The following is a 20,643-nucleotide window of genomic DNA, read 5'->3' on the forward strand; positions in this document are numbered from 1 at the left end:
AAAGAAATAAATTCAATTTTAAAAAGATACACTTGATCAGCAGCCACTTCCCCTCCCAGGTGTAGGTTAGGCTTGACTAACTTCTGTTGACTAAGGAGAGCCATGTGAGGAAGAAGTTGAAAGGGATAGGTTTTGTGTTACCATGTTCCCTTTTCCTTGTGCTATCATGGGACAGGATTCTACTATTCATGCTTGGCACGCCTGGGTAACAAAGATAGTATGACTTATGTGAGCAGAGTCCCCTGCCACAAATGATGGACCTGTACAGTGAGTAAACCAGCAATCTGTTACTATAAAACCCTGCGAGTCACAGTGTTAACCTAGCCTTCCCACCTTGACCTCGTCAAATCTCCCTCCATCCCCTACCCCATGGCCACTGTCCAGCTTATGTTTTATTCACATTCACATTTTATTCAGATTCATGATAGAAGGAGGAAACCATATTAGATGATTTATATTTTCAAGATTTATTTATTTATTTATTTACTTAAAAATCAGAGTTACAGAGAGGCAGAAGCAGAGGCAGAGGCAGAGGCAGCGGCAGAGAAAGAGAAAGAGAAAGAGAAAGAGAAAGAGAAAGAGAAAGAGAAAGAGAAAGAGAAAGAGAAAGAGAAAGAGAAAGAGAAAGAGAGGTCTTCCATCTTCTGGTTCACTCCCCAGGTGAACACAATAGCTGGAGCTGAGCTGATCCAAAGCCAGAAACCAGGAGCTTCTTCTGGGTCTCCCATGGGAGTTCAGGAGCCCAAGGACTTGGGCCATCTTCTACTTCTTTCCCAGGCCATAGCAGAGATCTGGATCAGAAGTGGAGCATCCAGGACTCAAACCAGCACCCGTATGGGATGCCAGTACTGCAGGTGATGTGTTTACCTGCTACATCACAGTGCTGGCCACAAGATTATATACTTTTATGAATGCTATAAGCAACTAGCACTGAAAGAAATTATAAAAAGGAGATTTAATAGGTAACACTTGTATAGAAACTACTTAGTGACTCTGTTTCCAAATAATTCAGGAGCATATTGTTATGATCTGTTTTCATAGGTTAATATTAAATAGAAATTTATTTTTAGATACATCCATCAGGAATGTCATATGTGCATACATCTGTATGTTCTCTGAATGGTTGAGAGCGAAATAAAATAATTGCTTACATCTGAATCGATAGATTTCGTGAATAGTGATAGGTTTTAAGAGGGATATAATTCAGCCGGCGCCGCGGCTCACTAGGCTAATCCTCCACCTTGCGGCGCCGGCACACTGGGTTCTAGTCCCGGTTGGGGCGCCGGATTCTGTCCCGGTTGCCCCTCTTCCAGGCCAGCTCTCTGCTGTGGCCCGGGAGTGCAGTGGAGGATGGCCCAGGTGCTTGGGCCCTGCACCCCATGAGAGACCAGGAGAAGCACCTGGCTCCTGCCATCGGATCAGCGCGGTGCGCCGGCCGTGGCGGCCATTGGAGGGTGAACCAACGGCAAAGGAAAACCTTTCTCTCTGTCTCTCTCTCTCACTGTCCACTCTGCCTGTCAAAAACAACAACAAAAAAAGAGGGATATAATTTTTTTTAGTTGAAAATTGCTCTTCTCACACCTGGTAGGAAGACAGGATGTGAATGGCTGGCAGTGAGGCAAGATTGTTGCAGATTCTCTATCTTAGGAGAGTAGTGGGCTGTAGGGCTGGCGGGAAGAGGGTAGAGCTCATTAAGAGGTAGAGTGGGAGGAAATTAAAATCAGCTGTGGGTCAGAACAACTTTAAGAAGCAGGAGAATTGTGGCAGTGACTGCATGGAGTTCCTGATGAACAGATTGCAGAGTGAAGCAGTGCAGCCTGAACAGGCTGTATTTGCATGGGCGTTCATCGAGGCCTTCAGTATGGGGAGTCAGAGCAGGTAAAAGGAAAAAGGGCAAGGAGGGGAGCAAGCCCCAGGACTTGGAGGGCGAGGAGGGGAGCGGGCTTCGGACCTGGAGGTCATGAATAGAGCAGGGCCCAGGCCCTGGAGACTGAGGAGGGGAGCAGAGTCTGCCCCTGGATTGCAAGGAGGGGAGTGGGGCCCAGGCCCTGGAGGGCCAGAGGGGAGCAGGGCCAGGCCCTGGAGGGCAAGGAGGGGAGTGTGCCCAGGCCCTGGAGGGCCAGAGGGGAGCAGGGTTTTGCCCAGAGAATGAGGAGCAGAGCTGAGTCCGGCTCTGGAGGGGGAGGATGGGAGCTGGGCCCAGTGCCTGGAGGGCAAGGAGGGCAGTGGGGTCTGGCCCTGGAAGGCGATGAAGGGAGCTGGACCCAGACCCTGGAGGGTGAGGAGGGGAGTGGGGCCAGGCCCTGAAGGGTGAGTAGTGCAGCAGAGCTTGGCAAGAAGGCGAGGAGTGGAGCAGGGCCCAGGCCCTGGAGAGTGAGGAGGGGAGCAGGGTCTGATCCTGGAGGGCTGCAAGGGGAGCAGGGCCCACTCCCAGGAGGGTGATGGGGGAGCAGGGACCAGGCCCTTGAGGGCCAGGAGGGGAGTGGGGTCTCTCCCAGAAGGGAGAGAAGTGGGGCAGGGCCCAGGCCCTGCAGGGCGAGGATGGAGTGGGGTCTGGCCATGGAGGGCAGCGAGTGGCGGCTGGTATAGCCCTGGAGGGTGGCTAGGGGAGCAGGGCACAGGCCCTGGAGTGCGAGGTGGGGAGTGGCACCCATCCCTGGAGAGCGAGGAGGGGAGCAGGGTCCAGCACTGGAGGGTGGCAAGGGGAGCGGGGCCCAGTCCCTGGAAGGCTAGAGGAGGAGCAGAGTTTGGCGCTGGAGGGTGAGGAGGGGAGCGGGGTCCAGTCCCTGGAGGGTGATGAAGGGAGTGGGTCCCATTTCCTGGAGGGTGAGGAGGGGAGCAGGGTATGGCCCTGGAGGGTGAGAAGGGGAGCAGGGTATGGCCCTGGAGGGCGAGGAGGGAACAGGGCCCAGGCCTTGGAGGGTGAGGAGGAAATAGGGCCCAGGCCCTGGAGGGTGAGGAGGGGATCCCGGCTGGGCTCTGGAGGGCAAGGAGGGGAGCAGGACCCAGTGCCTGGAGGGCGAGCAAAGGACCATGGCACAGGCCCTGGAGGGCTAGAAAGGAAGTGGGGCCCACTCCCTGGAGGGCAAAGAGGGGAGAAGGGCCCAGCCCTGGAGGGCGGTGAGGGGAGCACGGCACCGGCCCTGGAGTGTGAGGTGGGAGTGGTGCCGTCCCTGGAGAGGGAGGAGGGGAGCGGGGCCCAGGCTCTGGATAGCGAGGAAGGGAGCGGGGTCCAGCCTGGAGGGTGATGACACGAACGGGGCCCATTCCCTGGATGGCAGAAGGGGAGTGGGGCCAAGCCCCTTGAGAGCGAGCAGAGGAGCAAGGCCCAGGCCCTGGAGTGTGAGGAGGGGAGCAGGGTCTGGACCTGGAGGGCGAGGAGGCCTGCACCGTAGGAGAGCATTTTCTGGCCCTGGAAGGCAAGGAGGGGAGCAGGGCCCAGTCCCTGGAGGGCAAGCAGAGGAGCAGGCCAAGGCCCTTTAGGGCAAGGAGGGGAGCTGGGTTTGGCCCTGGAAGGAGCTGAAGGGAGCAGGGCCCAGGCCCTGGTGAGTGAGGAGGGGAGTGGTGTCTGGCCTAGAGGGTGGCTATCAGGCCCAAATAACAAGATGGAGGCCCAGTCTAAAATAAGTGAACCGTGATCTAGGCTCAGATCTCTCACCTCCAGGGCCGGGCCCAGCTCACCTGTTGCCTTCCAGGACCTGGGCCCCGTTCCCCACACTGCCCTCCAGTGCAGGACCCTGCTCCCCTCCTTGCCCTCCAGGGCCCGGCCCTGCTCCCCTCCTCGCTCTCTAGGGCCTGGGCCCAGCTCCCCTCCTTGCCCTTGAAGGCCTGGCCCAGCTCACCACCGCAGCCTCCAGGGCCTGGGCCCCGTACCCTCCTCACCTCCTCAGCCCTGCCCTGCTCCCCTCCTTGCCCTCCAGGGCCTAGTCCCAGATCCCCTACTCGCTGTCCAGGGCCCTGCCTTGCTCCCCTCTTCGCCCTCCAGGGCCCTGCCCTGCTTTCCTTGCCGCCCTCCAGGACCTCACCTGCTCCCCTTCTCGCCCTCCAGTGCAGGACCCCGCTCCCCTCCTTGCCCTCCAGGACCTGACCCGCTCCCCTCCTCGCCCTCCAGGGCCTGGGCCCAGTTTCCCTCCTTGCCCTCCAGGGCATGGGCCCCGCTCCAATCCTCACCCTCCAGGGCCTGGGCCCAGTTTCCCTCCTTGCCCTCCAGGGCATGGGCCCCCCCGCTCCAATCCTCGCCCTCCAGGCCCAGGCCCCGCTCCCTTCCTTGACCTCCAGGGCTGGGCCAGCTCCCCTCATCACCCTACAGGGTCAGGCCTTGCTCCCCTCCTCGCCCTCCAGGGCCTGGGTCTCACTCCCCTCACTGCCTTCCAGGGCTAGGGTCCACTCCCCTCAGGAAGGGCATCACTGCCCTCCAGGGCATGAGTCCCGCTCCCCACCTTGCCCTCCAGGGTCAGGCTCCGCTCCCCTTGCCACCCTCCAGAGCTGGACCTGCTTCCCCTGCCGCCATCCAGTGCAGGACCCTGCTTCCCTCCTTGCCCTCCAGGACCTGGGTCCCGCTCCCCTCACTGCCTTCCAGGGCCTGACCCCATTCCCCTTGCCAGCCTCCAGGGCCTGCCCCCGCTCCCCTCACTGCCTTCCATGGGCTGGCCCTGTTCCCCTTGTGAGCCTCCAGGGCCTGACCAAGCTCCCCTCCTTCCCATCCAGGACCTGGGATCCGCTCCCTTCACTGCCTTCCAGGGCCTGGCCCAGTTCCCTTCGCCAGCCTCCAGGGTCTGCCCCCTCACCCCTCCTCACCCTCCAGTTCCTGACAACACTCCCCTCCTCGCCCTTCAGGACCTGACCCGTCTCCCCTCCTTGACCTCCAAGACCTGGCCCTGCTCACATCCATGCCCTCCATGGCCTGGGCCCTGTTCCTTCCTAGCCCTCCAGAGACTGGACCCAGTTCCCTCCTCGCCCTCGAAGACCGGACCCTCTTCCCCTCCTCCCCTAGGCCCTGCTGCCCTCCTCACCCTCCATGGCCAGGACCTTCTCCCCTCAGGAACAGCCAACACTGCCCTCCAGGGCATGGGCCCTGCTCTCCTCCTCACCTCCAGGGGCAGGCCTGCTTCTCCTGCTGCCCTCCAGGGCAGGGCCCTACTCCCCCTGCTGCCCTCCAGGGCAAGGCCCTACTCCCCCTGCCCCACTCCAGTGCAAGATCCCACTCCCCTTCTTGCCCAAGAGGGTCGGCCCTGCTCCCCTCCTCGCCCTCTAGCTCCTGGACCCCGTTCCTCTCCTCGCCCTCCAGGGTCAGGCCCTGCTCCCAACCTCACCCTCCAGGGCCAGACTCCGCTCCCCTAATTTCCCTCCAGTGCGGGACCCTGCTTCCCTCTATGCCCACCATGGCCCTGCCCTGCTCCCCTCGTGGCCCTCCAGAGCCTGACCCTGCTCACTTCCTTGCCCTCCAGGGCCTGGGCCCTGCTCCTTTCCTGCCCACCAGGGCAGGCCCCGCTCTCTCCACTGCCCTCCAGTGCAGGAGGCACCTTCCCTCCTTGCCCTCGAGGGCCGGGCCCTGACCCCTTCCTCGCCCTCTAGGGCTTGGACCTTGCTCCCCTCCTTGCCTTCCAGGGCCAGGCCCCGCTTCCCTAGCCCCCCTCTGGAGCTGGACACTGCTCCCCTCCTGGCCCTCCAGCACCGGGCACTGCTCCCCTGCTTGCCCTCCAGGACCTGAGCCCTCCTCCCCTCCTTGCAAAACAGGGCCTGGGCCCCACTCCAATCCGTGCCCTCCAAGGCCTGGCCCTGCTCAACTCCATACCCTCCATGGACTGGGCCTTGATCCCCTCACTGCCTTCCAGGGCCTGGCCCCGTTCCCCTTACCACCCTCCAGTGCTGGACACTGCTCCCCACCTAGCCCTCCAGGGCCTTGGCTATGGTCCCTTCCTGGCCCTCCACGTCCAGGCCCAACTCCCCTCCTCATCCTAGAGGGTCAGGCCCTCCTACCATTCTCGCCCTCCAGGGCCTGGGCCCTGTTCCCCTTGTTGCCCTCCAGTGCAGGACCTCACTTCCCTCTATGCTGTCCATGGCCCTGTCCTGCTCCCCTCGCCACACTCCAGGGGCTTACTCTTCTCACTTCCTTGCCCACCAGGCCTGGGCCATGCTCCCTTTGCTGCTCACCAGGGCCATGCCCCACTCCCCTCCTAGGCCTCCAGGGCTACGCCCTACTGCCCTCCTTACCGTCCTGGGCCAGGCCCTCCTCCCCACTTCCCCCTCCAGGGCCTGGGACCTGATCCCCTCGCGGCCCTCAAGGGCCAGGCACTGCCCCCTCCTCATGCTCCAGGGCCTGACCCTGCTCCTCTCCTCACCCTCCAGGGCCAGGCCCGCTCCTCTTTCCGCAGCCAAGGCAGGGCCCTACTCTCCCTGCCGCCCTCCAGTGCAGGCCTGCTCCCCTCGTTGTGCTCCAGGGCCTTACCCTTCTCACTTCCTTGCCCACCAGGGCCTGGGCTGTGTTCCCCTTGCTGCCCACCAGGGCCATGCTTTCCTCCCTCCTTGCCCCCCAGGGCTAGACCCTACTCCTCTCCTCACCATGCTGGGCCAGGCCCTCCTCCCCACCTCTGCCTCCAGGGCCTGGGACCTGATCCCCTTGCAAGTGCCAGTCCCTGCCCCCTTCTCACCCTACAGGACTGGAACCTTCTCCCCTCCTCACCTCCAGGCCTAGGCCCTGCTGCCCTCCTCACCCTCCAGGGCCAGGCACTTCTCCCCTCAGGAACAGCCAACACTAACCTCCAGGGCATGGGCCCCACAACCCTCCTCACCCTCCAGGGCCAGGCCTGCTCCTCTTGGCCCACCAGGGCAGGGCCCTACTTCCCCCGCTGCCCTCCAGTCAGGACTCCACTCCCCTCTTTGGCCAAGAGGTCCAGGCACTGCTCCCCTCCTCATCCTCTAGGGCCTGGACCCTGCTACCCTCCCTGCCTTCCAGGGAAGGGCCTTGCTCCCCTCCTAGCCCTCCAGTGCTGGGCCCTGCTCCCTTCCACGCCTTCAGGGCCTGGGCCCCACTCCCCATGCTGCATACCAGGGCCAGGCCAGCCTCCCCTCCTCACCCTCCAGGGCCTGGGCCCCATCCCCTCCTTGCCCTAAGGGGCTGGGCCACACTCCCCTCAACACCCTCTAGGGCTGGGCCCAGCACCCCTCCTCACCCTACAGGGTCAGGCCCTGCTCCCATCCTTGCCCTCCAGGGCCTGGGCACGACCCCTCATCGCCCTCCAGGGCCAGGCCCTGCTCCCCTCCTCACCCTACAGGGTATGACCCAACTCCCCTCCACGCCCTCCAAACCAGGACCCACTCCTTTCAACCTCCATGGCCTGGGCCCAACACCCCCCCTAGCCCTTCAGGGCTGGGCTCTGCTCCCCTCCTCACAGTCCAGCGCCAGGCCCCACGCCCCTCAGGAATGGCCATCACTGCCCTCCAGGTCATGGGCCCCACTCCCCTCCTCGCCCTCCAGGACCAGGCCCCGATCCCCTCCTTGACCTCCAGGGCCTGGGACCCGCTCCCCTCCTTGCCCTCTTGGGACTGGGCCCTGCTCCCCTCCTCACACTCCAGGGCCTCGGTCTCGCTCTCTGCACTGTCTTCCAGGGCTAGGGCCCACTCCCCTTAGGAAGGGCATCACTGACCTTAAGGGCCTGGGCCCTGATCCCCACCTCACCCTCCAGGGCCAGGCTCCACTCCTTTTGCCACTTTCAAGTGCCGGACCCTGCTCCCCATGCTGCCCTCAAGTATAGGACACTGTTCCCCTGCTTGCCCTCCAGGACCTGGGTCCCGCTCCCCTCACTGCCTTCCAGGGCCTGGGGCTGTTCCCCTCACCACCCTCCAGGGCCTGACCCCTCTCCTCTCCTCACCCTCCAGGACCTGAACCCGCTCCCCTCCTCAGCCTCCAGGACCTGGGACCCCGCTTTCCTCCTCACCCTCCAGGACCTGACCCCACTCCCTTCCTTGCTCTCCAGGGCTGGCCCTGCTCACCTCCATGCCCTCATTGGACTGGGCCCTGATCCCCTCACTGCCTTCCAGGGCCTATCCCCATTCCCCTCGCCACCCTCCAGGGCCTGACCCCGCTCCCTTCCTCACCCTGTAGGACCTGGGTCCTGCTCCCCAGACTGCCTTCCAGGGCTAGGCACCACTCACCTCAGGAATGGCGTCACTGCCCTTCAGGGTGTGGGCCCCGCTCCCCACCTCACCCTCCAGGGCCTGGCTTTGCTCCTCTAGCAGCTTTCCAGGGCTGGACCCTTCTGACCCTGCTTCCCTCCAGTGCAGGACACCACTCCCCTTCTGGCCCATAGGGCCTGGGTTCCACTCCCCTCACTGCCTTCCAGGGCCTGGCCCAGTTCCTCTTGCCAGCCTCCAGGGCCTGCCCCCTCTACCCTCCTCGCCCTCAAGGACCTGACCCTGCTCCCCTCCTCACCCTCCTGGACCTGGGTCCCGCTCCTCTCACTGCCTTCCAGGGCCTCGCCCTGTTCCCCTCACCACCCTCCAGGGCCTGACCCCGCTCCCCTCCTCACCCTCCAGGACCTGTGTCCTGCTCCCCAACTTGCCCTTCAGGTCCAGGCCCAGCTCCCTTCCTTAACCTTCTGGGCTGGGCCAGCTCCCCTCATCACCCTACAGGGTCAGGCCTTGCTCCCCTCCTTGCCCTCTTGGGCCGGGGCCCTGTTCCCCTCCTCACCCTCCAGGGCCTCGGTCTCGCTCCCCTCACTGCCTTCCAGGCTAGGGCCCACTCCCCTCAGGAAGGGCATCACTGCCCTCCAGAGCATAGGCCCTGCTCCCCACCTCACCTTCTAGGACCTGGCCTGCTCACATCCATGCCATCATCGGTCTGGGCCCCAGTCCCCTCATTGCTTTCCAGGACCTGGCCCTGTTCCCCTCTGTAGCCTCCAGGACCTGCCCCCACTCCCATCCTTGCCCTAGAGGGCCTGACCCCGTTCCCTTCCTCGCCTTTCAGGGCCTGGCCCTGCTCACATCCATGCCCTCCATGGCCTGGCCCCGTTTCTTCCTAGCCCTCCAGAGCCTGGGCCCAGTTCCCTCCTCGTCCTCCAGGACCAGAACCTTCTCCCCTCAGGAACAGCCAACATCGCCCTCCAGGGTATGGGCCTCGCTCTTCTCCTCACCCTCCAGGGCCTGGGCCCCATCCCCTCCTTGCCCTAAGGGGCTGGGCCATGCTCCCCTCAAAGCTCTCTAGGATTGGGCCCAGCACCCCTCCTCACCCTACAGGGTCAGGCCCTGCTCCCATCCTTGCCCTCCAGGGCCTGGGCATGACCCCTCATCGCCCTCCAGGGCCAGGCATTGCTCCAGTCCTCACCCTCCAGGGCAAGGCCCAGCTGCCCTCCTCACCCTCCAGGGCCTAACCCATCTCCCCTCCACGCCCTCCAAACCAGGACCTGCTCCCCTCCTCGCCCTCCATGGCCTGGGCACAACTCCCCTCCTACCCTTCAGGGCTGGGCCCTGCTCCCCTCCTCACAGTCCAGGGCTTGGCCCCACTCTCTCAGGTATGTCCATCACTGCCCTCCAGGGCATGGGCCCTGCTCCCCTCCTCACCCTCCAGGGCCAGGCCTTGCTCCCCTGCTCACTCTCCAGGGTCTATGCCTGCTCCCCTTGATGCCCACAGAGTCTGGCCTCGCTCCCCTCTCATATTCCATGGCCCAGCCCTGCTCCCCTCTTTGCCCTGCAGGGCCAGGCCCCGCACCCCTCCTTAAAATCCTAAGCTAGGCCCCCCTCCCCACCTCGCCCTCCAGGGTCAGGCCCCACTCCCCTCAGGCACGGCCATCACTGCCCTCCAGGACATGGGCCTGCTCCCCTTCTTGTTCTCCAGGGCCTGTGCCCCATTCTCTCTCCACTTCCAGTTCATGGACTGTTCCACTTGCCACCAACCAGGGCCTGACTCCGCTCCCCTCCTCGCCCTCCAAGTTCTGGCCTTGCTCCCCTCCTCGCCCTCCAGGGTCAGGAACTACTCCCCTCAGGCACAGCCATCATGCCCTCCAGGATATGAGACCCGCTCCCCTCCTTGCCTTGGAGGGTGAGGAAGGCAGCAGTTCCCAGGCCCTGGAAGGCGAGGAGGGGAGCAGGGCCAGGCCCTGGAGGGTGAGCAGGGTTCAGGCCCCAGGTCCTAGAGGGTGAGTGTGGGAGCAGGGCCTGGCCCTGGATGGTGAGGAGGGGAGCAGGGCCAGGCCCTGGAGGGCGAGGAAGGAACAGGGCAGGGCCATGGAGGGCAAGGAGGGGAATTTGGCCTGGCACATGAGGGCAAGGAGAAGAGGGGGGCCTGGCTCAGGATGGTGAGGAGGAGATCAGGGCCTGGTCCATGAGGGCGATTAGGGGAGGGGGGCCGGTCCTGGAGGACAAGGAGAGGGCAGGGCCTTGCCCTAGAGGGCGGCGAGGGGATCAGGTCCCAGGCCCTGGAGGAGGAGGGGGGAGTGGGGCCTGGCCCAGGATGGTGAGGAGGGGAGTAGGGCCTGGCCCTGGAGGGTGAAGAGGGGAGCAGGGCCGGGCCCTGGAGCATAAGTAGGGGAGCCAGGTCTGACTCTTGTGGGCATCAAGGTGAGCGTGGCCAGGCCCTGGAGGCCTAGGAGGGGAGCAGGGCCTGGCCCTGGTGGGCAGCAAGGGCAGCTGGGCCTGGCCCTGGAGGGTGGCAGTAGGTGCGGGGACTGACCGTGGAGGGCGAGGAGAGGAGCGGGACCAATGCCCTGGAGGGCAGTGATGTTCCTGAGGTGAGTGGGGCCCGGCCCTGGACTGTGAGGAGGGGAGCATAGCCCAGCCCTGAAGGGCGAGGAGGGGAGCTAGATACAGGCTGTTGAGGGCGAGGAGGGAAGTGAGGCCTGGTCCTGGAGGGCATAGAAGGGAGCTGGGGTCAGGCCCTGGAGGATGATGAGGGGAGTGTGGCCCTGCCTTTTAGGGTGAGAGGGGATGGGGGCCAAGCCCTGGAGGGCGAGGAGGGGAGCTAGATACAGGCTGTTGAGGGTGAGGAGGGGAGTGAGGCCTGGTCCTGGAGGGCGTAGAAGGGAGCTGGGGTCAGGCCCTGGAGGGTGATGAGGGGAGTGTGGCCCTGCCCTTTAGGGTGAGAGGGGATGGGGGCCAAGCCCTGGAGGGCAAGGAGGGGAAATTGCCTGAGCCATGAGGGCAAGAAGTGGAGTGGGGCCTTGCCTAGGATGGTGAGGAGGGGAGCAGTGCCTGGTCCTTGGGTGTGATTAGTGGAGGGGGCCCAGCCCTGGAGTGCAAGGAGGGGGCAGGGCCTGGCCCTGGAGGGTGGCGAGAGGATCAGGGCCCAGGCCCTGGAGGGTGAGTAGGGAACAGGGCCAGGCCATAGAGGGCATGGATGTGTCATTGCCAGGTCCTTGAGGGTGAGGAGGGGAGCAGGGTCAGGCCCTGGTTGGTGGTGAGGGGATCTGGGCCAGGCCCTGGAAGGTAAGGGAGGGGAGTGGGACCCAGGCCCTGGAGGTGAGGAGAGGAGTAGGGTCCAGTCCTGGAGGGTGAGGAGGGAACTGAGACCAGGTTCTGGAGAGCTAGGAAGGAACGGGGCCCAGGCCATGGAGGGCATGGATGTGAGAAGGGCCACATCCTGGAGAGCAAAGAGGCGAGCAGGGTCAGGCCCTGGAAGACAGTGAGGGGATCGGGGCTCAGTCCATGGAGGGTATGTAGGTGAGCATGGCCAGGTCTTGGGGGTCAAGGAGGGGAGCAGAGTCAGGCCCTGGAGCGTGCGGAGGGAATGAGGCCCAGGCCCTGGAGTGCATGGAGGTGAGCAGGGCGTGGCCCTGGAGGGCAAGGAGGGGAGCTGGGTCTAGGCCCTAGAGGGTGAGTTGGGGAGCAAGGTGCAGCCCTGGAGTGCAAGGAAGGGACTGGGGTCCTGCACTGTAGGGTAGTGGGGGAGCAGGGCTCTGCCCTGTTGGCAGGCAAGAGGAGCGGCCTGGCCTTGGAGGGCAAAGTGGGGAGCAGGGACCATGTCCTGGATGGCAGTGATGGCCATGCCTGAGGGTAACATGGCCTGGCCCTGGAGGGTGAGGAGGGCACCAGGCCCCAGGCTCTGGAGGGTGAGGCGGGCACTGGACCCCAGGCCTTGGAGGGCAAGGAGAGGAGCATGGTCCAGCCCTGGGGAACGAGGGAGGGAACGGGGTCAGGCCCTAGAGGGTGGCGAGGGGAATAGGGCCAGTCCCTGGAAGGCAGTGAGGTGAGTGGGTCCTAGTCCATGGAGGGCATGGAGGTGAGTAGGGCCAGGCCTTGGAGGGTGAATAGGGGAACAGGGTCAGACCCTGGTTGGTGGCGAGGATTTCTGGGTGAGGCCCTGGAAGGCAGTGAGGGGAGCGGGGTCAGGCCCTGGAGAGTGTGGATGGGAGTGGGGTCAAGCTCTGATGGGCAACGAATGGAGGGGACAGCACCATGGATGGCAAGCAGGGGAGCAAGCATGGATGGCAAGGAGGGTGAGGAGGGCAGCGGGGCTCAGGCCCTGGAGGGCGAGGAGGGGAGCAGAGCCCATGCCCTGGAGGGCAGTGATGGCCGTGCCAGAGGGGAGTGGGGCCTGACCCTGGAGGGCGAGGAGGGGAGGGGGGCCTAGCCTGGGATGGTAGAAGGGATGCAGAGCTGGCCCTGGAGGGTGAGGAGGGGAGCAGGGCTGGGCCCTGGAGCCTGAGTAGCAGAGCGAGGCCCGACCCTGGTGGGCATCATGGGGAGTGGGCCCAGGTCCTGGAGGGTGTACATGTGAGCGGGGCCTAGCCCTGGAGGGTGAGGAAGGCAGCAGGGTTGGCCCTGGAGTGCAAGGAGGAGAGCAGGGTCAGACCCTGGAAGGCAGTGAGGGGAGCAGGGCCCATGCCCTGGAGGGCAGTGATGGCTGTTCCTGAGGAGAGAAGGGCCTGGCCCTGGAGGGTGAAGAGGGGAACAGAGCCCAGGCCTCATAAACAGGCATCGCTGCCAATCAGGGCATGGACCTCGCTCCCCATGTTGCCCTCTAGGGCCAGGCCTTGCTCCTCTTGCCGCCCTCCAGGGCCGGCCCCTGCTCAACCTGCCACTCTCCAGGGCAGGACCACGCTCCCCGCCTCACCCTCCAGGGCCAGGCCCTGCTCGCCTCCTTGCCCTCCAGGGCCTGGGCCTGCTCACCTTGATGCCCACCAGGGTTGGGCCTTGCTCCCCTACTCACGCTTCAGGGCCCAGCCCTGCTCCCCTCTTTGCCCTCCAGGGCCCTGCAGCCCTCCTTATAATCCTGGGCTAGGTCCCCTTCCCCTCCTCACCCTCCAGGGTCAGGCCCCACTCCTCTTGGGCACTGCCATCACTGCCTCCCAGGCATGGGCCCTGCCTCCCTCCTAGTCCATCAGGGCCTGTGCCCCATTCTCTCCTTAGCATCCAGGGCCTGAGCCCCAAGGCCCTCCTCACCCTCCAGGGCCTGAGCCCCATGGCCCTCCTCACCCTCCAGGGCCTGAGCCCCACGGCCCTCCTCACCCTCCAGGGCCTGAGCCCCATGGCCCTCCTCACCCTCCACGGCCTGGCCCCATTCCCTCCTCACCCTCCAGGGCCAGGCCCTGCTCCCCTCCTCATCCTGCAGGGCCTGGCCCCACTCCTTTCCTTGCCTTCCATGGCCCTGGCCCACTCCACTCACTGCCCTCCAGGGCCTGACCCCACTCCACTCCCCGCCCTCCAGGGCCTTACCCCGCTCCCCTCACTGCCTTCCAGGGCCTGGCCCCGTTCCCCTTGCCACACTCTAGGGCCTGGCCCCTCTCCCCTCCTCGCCCTCCAGGGCTGGGCCCTCCTCAACTCCTTGCCCTCCAGGGCCAGGCCCCATTCCCCTCCTCAACCTCTAGGGATTGGACCCTGCTCTCCTCCTCACCCTCCAGTGCCAGGCTCTGCTCCCCTCCTCACCTTCCAGGGCATGGACCCCCCCCCCCTTCCTTGCCTTCCAGGTCCAGGCCCTGCACCTCTTGCTGTCATCCAGGGCAGGCCCTGTTCCCCCTGCCACCCTCCAGGGCCGGGTCCTGCTGCCCTCCTTGCCCTCTAGTGCCGGGCCCTTCTCCCCCAGCTGCCTTCCCGTGCAGGACCGTGGTCCCCTACTCACCCTCTAGGGCCGAGCCCTGCTACCCTCCTTGCTCCTTGCTCTGAAGGGCCAGGCCCCATGCCCCTCTTGAACGGGCATTGCTGTCCTCCAGGGCATGGGCCCCGTTCCCCTCCTCTCCTTCCAGGGCCAGGCCTCGCATCTCTTGCTGCCTTACAGGGCCAGGCCCTGCTCCTCCTGCCGCTGTCCAGGGCCTACTCTGCTCCCCTCCTTTCCCTCCAGGGACAGGCCCTGCTCACCTCCTCACCTTCCAGGGCCTGGGCCCTGCTCCCCTCCTCGCCCTCCAGGGATTGACCCTGATCCCCTCCTCGCCCTCCATGGCCTGGGCCCAGCTCCCTTCCATGCCCTCCAGGGCCAGGCCTCGGTGCCCTCCTCGCCATCCAGGTCCAGGCCCAGCTCACCTCCTTGCCTCCAGGGCTGGGCCCCACTCCCCTACAGACCTCCATGGGCAGACCTTCCTTCCCTCCTCAACCTCCATGGCCCTGCCCCACTCCCCTCTGCACCCTCCAGAGCCTGACCCTGCTGCCTTCCTCACCCCCCAGGGCTGGGCTTTGCTCACCTCCTCACCCTGCATGGCCTTGCCCCACTCCGCTCGCTGCCCTACTGGGCCTGACCCTGCTTTCCTCCATGCCCTCCAGGGCCTTACACTGCTCCACTCACTGCCTTCCATTTCCTTGCCTGGATCCCCTTGCTACCAACCAGGGCCTGACCCCACTCCCCACCTCACCCTCCAAGGCCTGGCCCTGCTCACCTTTGTGTCCTCCATGGCCAGGGCCCTGATCTCACTACCTTCCAGGGTCTGGCCCTGTTCCTGTTGCCCTCCCAGGCTTGACCCCACTCCCTTCCTCAACCTCCAGGTCCAGGCCCCCCACCTCTCGCTGCCTTCCAGGGCCGGGCCCCACTCCCCTCCTTGCCCTCCAGTGCCTGGCCCTTCTGCCCCAGCTGCCTTCCAGTGTAGGACCCTGGTCCCCTCTTTGTTCTCCAGGGCTGAGCCCTGCTCCCCTCCTCTCCTTCCAGGACCAGGCCCTGCATCTCTTGCCACCACCCAGGGCCAGGCCCTGCTCCCCCTGCCACCTTCCAGGGCCTACCCTGCTCCCCTCCTTGCCCTCCAGGGCCAGGCCCTGCTCCCCTCCTCACCATCCTGCACCAGTCTCCCCTCCCTTCCCTGCCCTCAGGGCCTGACCCTCTGGCTTCCTTGCCCTCCAGGGCCTGGGCCCAGCTCCCCTCCTCGCCCTCTCAGGCTGGACCCTGCTCCCCTTGTTGCCCTCCAGTGTGGAACCCCACTTCCCTCCTCGCCCTCCAGGATCCGGCCCCACTCCCACACTTGCCCTCCAGGGCCTGGGCCCTTCTCCCATCCTCGCCCTCCAGGGCCTGACCCTGCTCCCCTAGCCTCCCTTCAGTGTGGGACCCCACTTCCCTCCATGCCCTCCAGGGCCTGCCCCTGCTCCCTCTAATATTTCTAAAACCTATAATAAAGTTGATTTCTGAACTCTGGAAAATTGAAATTGTGTTAAGTAAAATGCAGATCATGCATTGGGGAGATCATGTGCATTTGGTCATAAAGTTTATAATCACTGTCTAGTTATAGTGGAGAGTGAACATGATGCATACAACTATGGTAAAGTCTGAACTCCTGAATCTAACACCGAACTGTACATGTAGTGTTAATGACCATGCTAAATTCTAACAGCATTTGAATCACTAGAAATATTGAAAAGCACCCAAATATTTACAAACCTCACATCTGTATCCATAGTAATGATGCTAAAAGTACAATGTGTAACATTTCCCAGTACGCGTTTATATGCATTTCCCTTTCACAAACACACATGAATGCACACACGTACAAATCATAGAAGCTTAGGGGTTCAGAAACAAATATTTATGGACTTTAGGCCTTCATTATAGTTTATTGACAATTGAAAATAACCAAGTTTAATACTAATTTATATGTGTTGACATTTTTGTAACTTTGAACCCACTATGATTTCCAGCATGATTAGCAAGCCAACGTCTGCTACATCTTCAAAGGGACTCTTAAAAATCGAAAGTTTACAGTGGTGCTTAAAACAATCAACACAAAGTAGGTGGTTCTGAGAATGTCTATAAATAGTGTCAATTGCTTGGCTTCCAATGCATTTGATTGTTCTCCAAGCAGTGTGGGAACAGGGTATAAACTGCCCGCTTTCAGTTAAAATAACTAAAATTGATTAATTGGTGTAATGCTAGTTTTTTTTGGTGGGGGATATACAATATATATTTTAAGTATGTTCTTTCAAATTAGTGAATATAAGTATGTATTTCCTAAAAATCAGAACTTAATCCAAAACAGGACATGATTTGGGGACATGAATTTTATTAGATGTTACATTATATTAGATTTTTGTAGAATGGCAAATATTTTATTTATAGCTACCAACTCATAAAACATTTGTTGTGGAACAGTGTTTGTCTATATGCCTGGCATTGTAGAATGACAGGTACACAGTGCACTTAATAAACTGAAAGTTAAACTCTAAGTTACATCTTACTCAAACTGATTGTGCATCATATTGTAATTTTTCCTAGATATTCCATCATTATGTTTTACTATTCATTTCTGTGTTAGAGTTGTGTATTTTAGTATTTTCTTTAGAGTAGAAAAAAATACTCTGTTGCATCTCAAAGATTAAGGATAATGTTGAACAATTTAAAAGTCTCAAAACTATAGAATCTATTTCTTGGAGTAGTAGATTAATTTTGGGGTAAGAACGCTTCGAAATGAAGATGCTTTATTGTTGAAAGCCATCAATAAATGAAAGGAAGAATGTAAATAAAAATGGGAATATTTTCCAGTTCTGTGTAAGTCTCTAAAATATTTGAAAAGGAAAACCATTAAGTGCAAGATATGACAATATATAAGTTTTCCTTCAGATTAGAAATTTGATGCTAAATATTTAACATTTAATCTTTATTTAATAGTAACTATGAATGGAGGCCATTATGTTGACACCCTGTAAGCTGATTTCTACTCTTAAACTGAAAAAAAAAAAAAAAACATGTTTTGTTCATTACCCCTTTTCCCTCTGTGCTTGAAAACATTGGCTTTTATCACAACACTGGAAGTATATCGAAGCCAGGAGCCAGGAGCCTCCTCCAGGTCTCCCACGTGGGTGCAGGGGCCCAAGGACTTGAGCTGTCTCCTACTGCTTTCCTAGGCCACAGCAGAGAGCTGGATTGGAAGTGGAGCAGCCAGGACTCAAACCGGTGCCCCTATTGAAACCTTAAGTTTTAGCCTTCCCAATAAAAATAAATCTCAGCATCATTTAAAATGTTGGCTACTGCCATTGAGTGAACACAATGAAATTTGACAAAACGCTTTACTTGGGTGTAAGATACCATTCTCTGAATCAGTTTTATGATTACCTAAGTCATTTTTCATCCTTGTTTTATGAATATAAACATCGATACATTTTCTTAGCTTCAGATTTTGAACATTCCAGTGATGTAGCTCCTGCTAACAAAGTGCCTGAATATTTTGGTACCTCGTAGCCTTTTAATGTGTCATATCTGGTCATATACACATGGGATCTATTATAAGTTAGAGATAGTTTCCATAAATAGAATAATATTTTGGATAACCACTGATGAATTGAAGAATCTATTTCCTCTTCAAATTTTTTTTATTTTAAGGCAATTTTGTGAAATTGAATTTTACCTATAGTTTTATTTGTCTTTGTGTCCAGGTAAAGTAATAAATAAAATAGCTCCAATTATACCAAGCACCTGCATATGTTTCTAACTCTACCGTTTGAGGTAAGTCAGCTTGAGCATGTCCCGAATTGCACATCTCTTCCCTCTCTTATTCCCACTCTTATATTTAACAGTGATCACTTTTCAGTTAAGTTTCAGCACTTAAGAAGAATTGTGTATTGATTACAGTATTCAACCAAAAGTATTAAGTAGAAGAAACAAAAAAAAATACTAAGAGGGATAACATATCAAGTTGCTCATCAACAGTCAGGGTGAGGGCTGATCAAGTCACTGTTTCTCATAGTGTTCATTTCACTTTAACAGGTTTCCTTTTTGGTGCTCAGTTAGTTGTCACCTATCAAGGAGAACAAGTGGTATTTGTCCCTTTGGGATTGGCTTATTTCACTCAGCATAATGTTTTCCAAATTCCTAACAGGGATCACTTTTCAGTTAAAATTTAAACACCTAAGAATAATTGTGTGTTAATTACAGAGTTCAACCAATGGTACTAGAACAACAAAAAAAACTAAAATGGATAAAGTATTACATTGTACATCAACAGTCAGCACAAGAGCTGTTTGAGAAACAGTGACTTGACCATGCTTGTATATTTTCACTAAAAATCATTAGAATACTTATTTTGAAAAGCTGAAGTCTTAGGCATTTGGATGAATATACAAAGGATTTTCAAAAAGTGGAAAACAAAATTAAAAGTTCATCTTGGTGCAAAAAGTTTTGAACACAGTGAATAATTTTTTCAAAACACACACTTTCCCTAAACAGTTTGAAGACACTTCATACTTCAGCTGCCATCAAAACAAAAGTAGAAAAATAATTTTTTTCATTCCAGTCAATGAAGCTGGATTAATACAGTGATACTAACTTGAACTATAAAAATTTTTATGTATAAGTCTACCATGATGACACTATTTTAATAGAAATATTTATAATCTGGAATTATTTTTTCAGATTGTGTTTGCTCATCTTGAGATGAAGATAAAGAAACATGTCTCCCCCAAATCTTCCTCTTATTTCAACTCACTCCAATCTTCTTAGTATATTTGAATGGTAATGGAAATGTGTTGACTTTTGGAGTTCTGTACTTGTCCTTCCATTTTCTACAAGATGTGTCCATTATGTATCTGTTGTCTTTTTTGTTCCATTACTAAATTTGTGGAATTTTGGTATGAAATATGCAGTGAAACTCTCAAAGAAAATAGTATATAAGGCATTACAATTACTATAAAATCATCAAAGGTTTTCCCCATATAAATATGTGTATATAAATGTATATGCATATATTTATATGTGTAAATGTGTATTACTATTTATAGGTACATGGCTCTTATTTTCCACTATGATGTCTATTTTAAAAATTAAAATGGAAATCATTTGTTGTGATGCACCTGTTAAGCCATTATTTGGGATGTCCATGTAGTGAAAAGTGTCTGGATTCCAGTAACACCTCCACTTCCTATACAACTTCCTGCTAATGCTCACCCTGGGAGGCATCAGATGATAGATGAATTACTTGGGTCCCTACCACCTAGGTGGGAGACCTAGGTGGAGTTCTTGGCTCTTGACAATGGTATGGCCCACTCCTGGCTCCTGTGATTATGGGGAGTGAACCAATAGATGGAAGATAATCTCTTTCACTCTCACTGTCTCATTCTGCCTTTCAAATGAATAAAAACAAATAATATTTTAAAATTAAATGGTAAAATATCATATGGTGAGAAAGAAAACCAACAGACATACTTTCTCTTAAATACAAAGTGGTATTCCTAAAATACGTACCTTCTTCTTAGAATTTTCTCATGTGAAATTTCACATGACAGATGGATGCTGGTGTTACAGAATTACTGTACCTCCTCTCCTAGAGAAGTACATAAGCATGGATTTCAATAACTCTATTCCTCCCATTTTTTGTTTCCTGTCAAGATTATTTTGCATGAACATTTCAGTCTTGGTGACAGTGATTATGATGATGACTTATGTGTTTTTTTTTTTCCCCATCTGGAATGGTCAATGGAGAAAATATCCCTATGGAGAATCTTGAAAGCCTCATTATTCCAATATCACAAATATGAAAATTGAGACACAGAAAAGTGTGGTTTTCCCAAATTCACACAAAAACTCAGAAGTGAAGCCAAGAGTAGTACCCAGCTCATGTGCAACAAATCTAATGCAACCTGCACTGTCAAGCTCACACAGTGATTAGGTTGAGTAGTGTAATTACCTAAAGTACAGGGCAGTAAAATAGCGCCCCATTTACCAACCCAGTCACAGCAAGTAGAGGAATTACGTGAATGAGAGTCACCATATGGATGGTGCTCACACATTTCACAATCCTGTACTTTACCTTCTTATCCTGAATGCTCTATAAACAGGAGTTTGAGATAGAATTCGAATAAAACAAACAAACAAACAAACAATCTCCAATTCTGGAGCCAGATAAAGACATAGGTGTTTAAATCCTGGGGTTAGAGTTTCCATCTGTGTCATGTTCATGTAAACTTTACCTCAATTGTCTCATTTATAACACAGAAATAATATTCACAACATGAGGGGAAAGTGTATTAGAAATAAAGCACATGTAGCACATATGCTGTAAAATGATGCATGTAGTGATCCTTATGATTACTAAGCAGTAATAATATATCAGTTCTCATCAAATATTTTTTAAAGATTTATTTATTTGAAAGGCAGAGAGTTACAGAGAGACAGAGGCAGAGAGAGAGAGAAAGAGGAAGAGAGAGAGAGAGAGAGAGAGAGAGAGAGAGAGGTCTTCCATCCGCTATTTCACTCCCCAAATGGCAGCAATGGCCAGGGCTGAGCAAATCTAAAGCCAGGAGTCTGGATCT

The 20,643-nt window shown here is 57.0% G+C and overlaps 1 long non-coding RNA gene across 1 annotated transcript; it reads left to right on the forward strand.

Annotated features, from left to right (window-relative positions):
* The first annotated feature begins 1,122 nt into the window (after positions 1 to 1,122).
* Positions 1,123 to 19,306, forward strand: LOC149120402 (uncharacterized). Its single transcript, XR_016226194.1, has 3 exons — positions 1,123 to 1,878; positions 17,773 to 17,842; positions 18,749 to 19,306. It is a non-coding gene; the product is annotated as an uncharacterized LOC149120402 (long non-coding RNA).
* The last annotated feature ends 1,337 nt before the right edge of the window (positions 19,307 to 20,643 follow it).

This window comes from Oryctolagus cuniculus, chromosome 19 (genome assembly GCF_051225735.1).
Source record: "Oryctolagus cuniculus isolate XC-2025 breed Fujian yellow rabbit chromosome 19, ASM5122573v1, whole genome shotgun sequence".
Lineage (NCBI taxonomy): Eukaryota > Metazoa > Chordata > Mammalia > Lagomorpha > Leporidae > Oryctolagus > Oryctolagus cuniculus.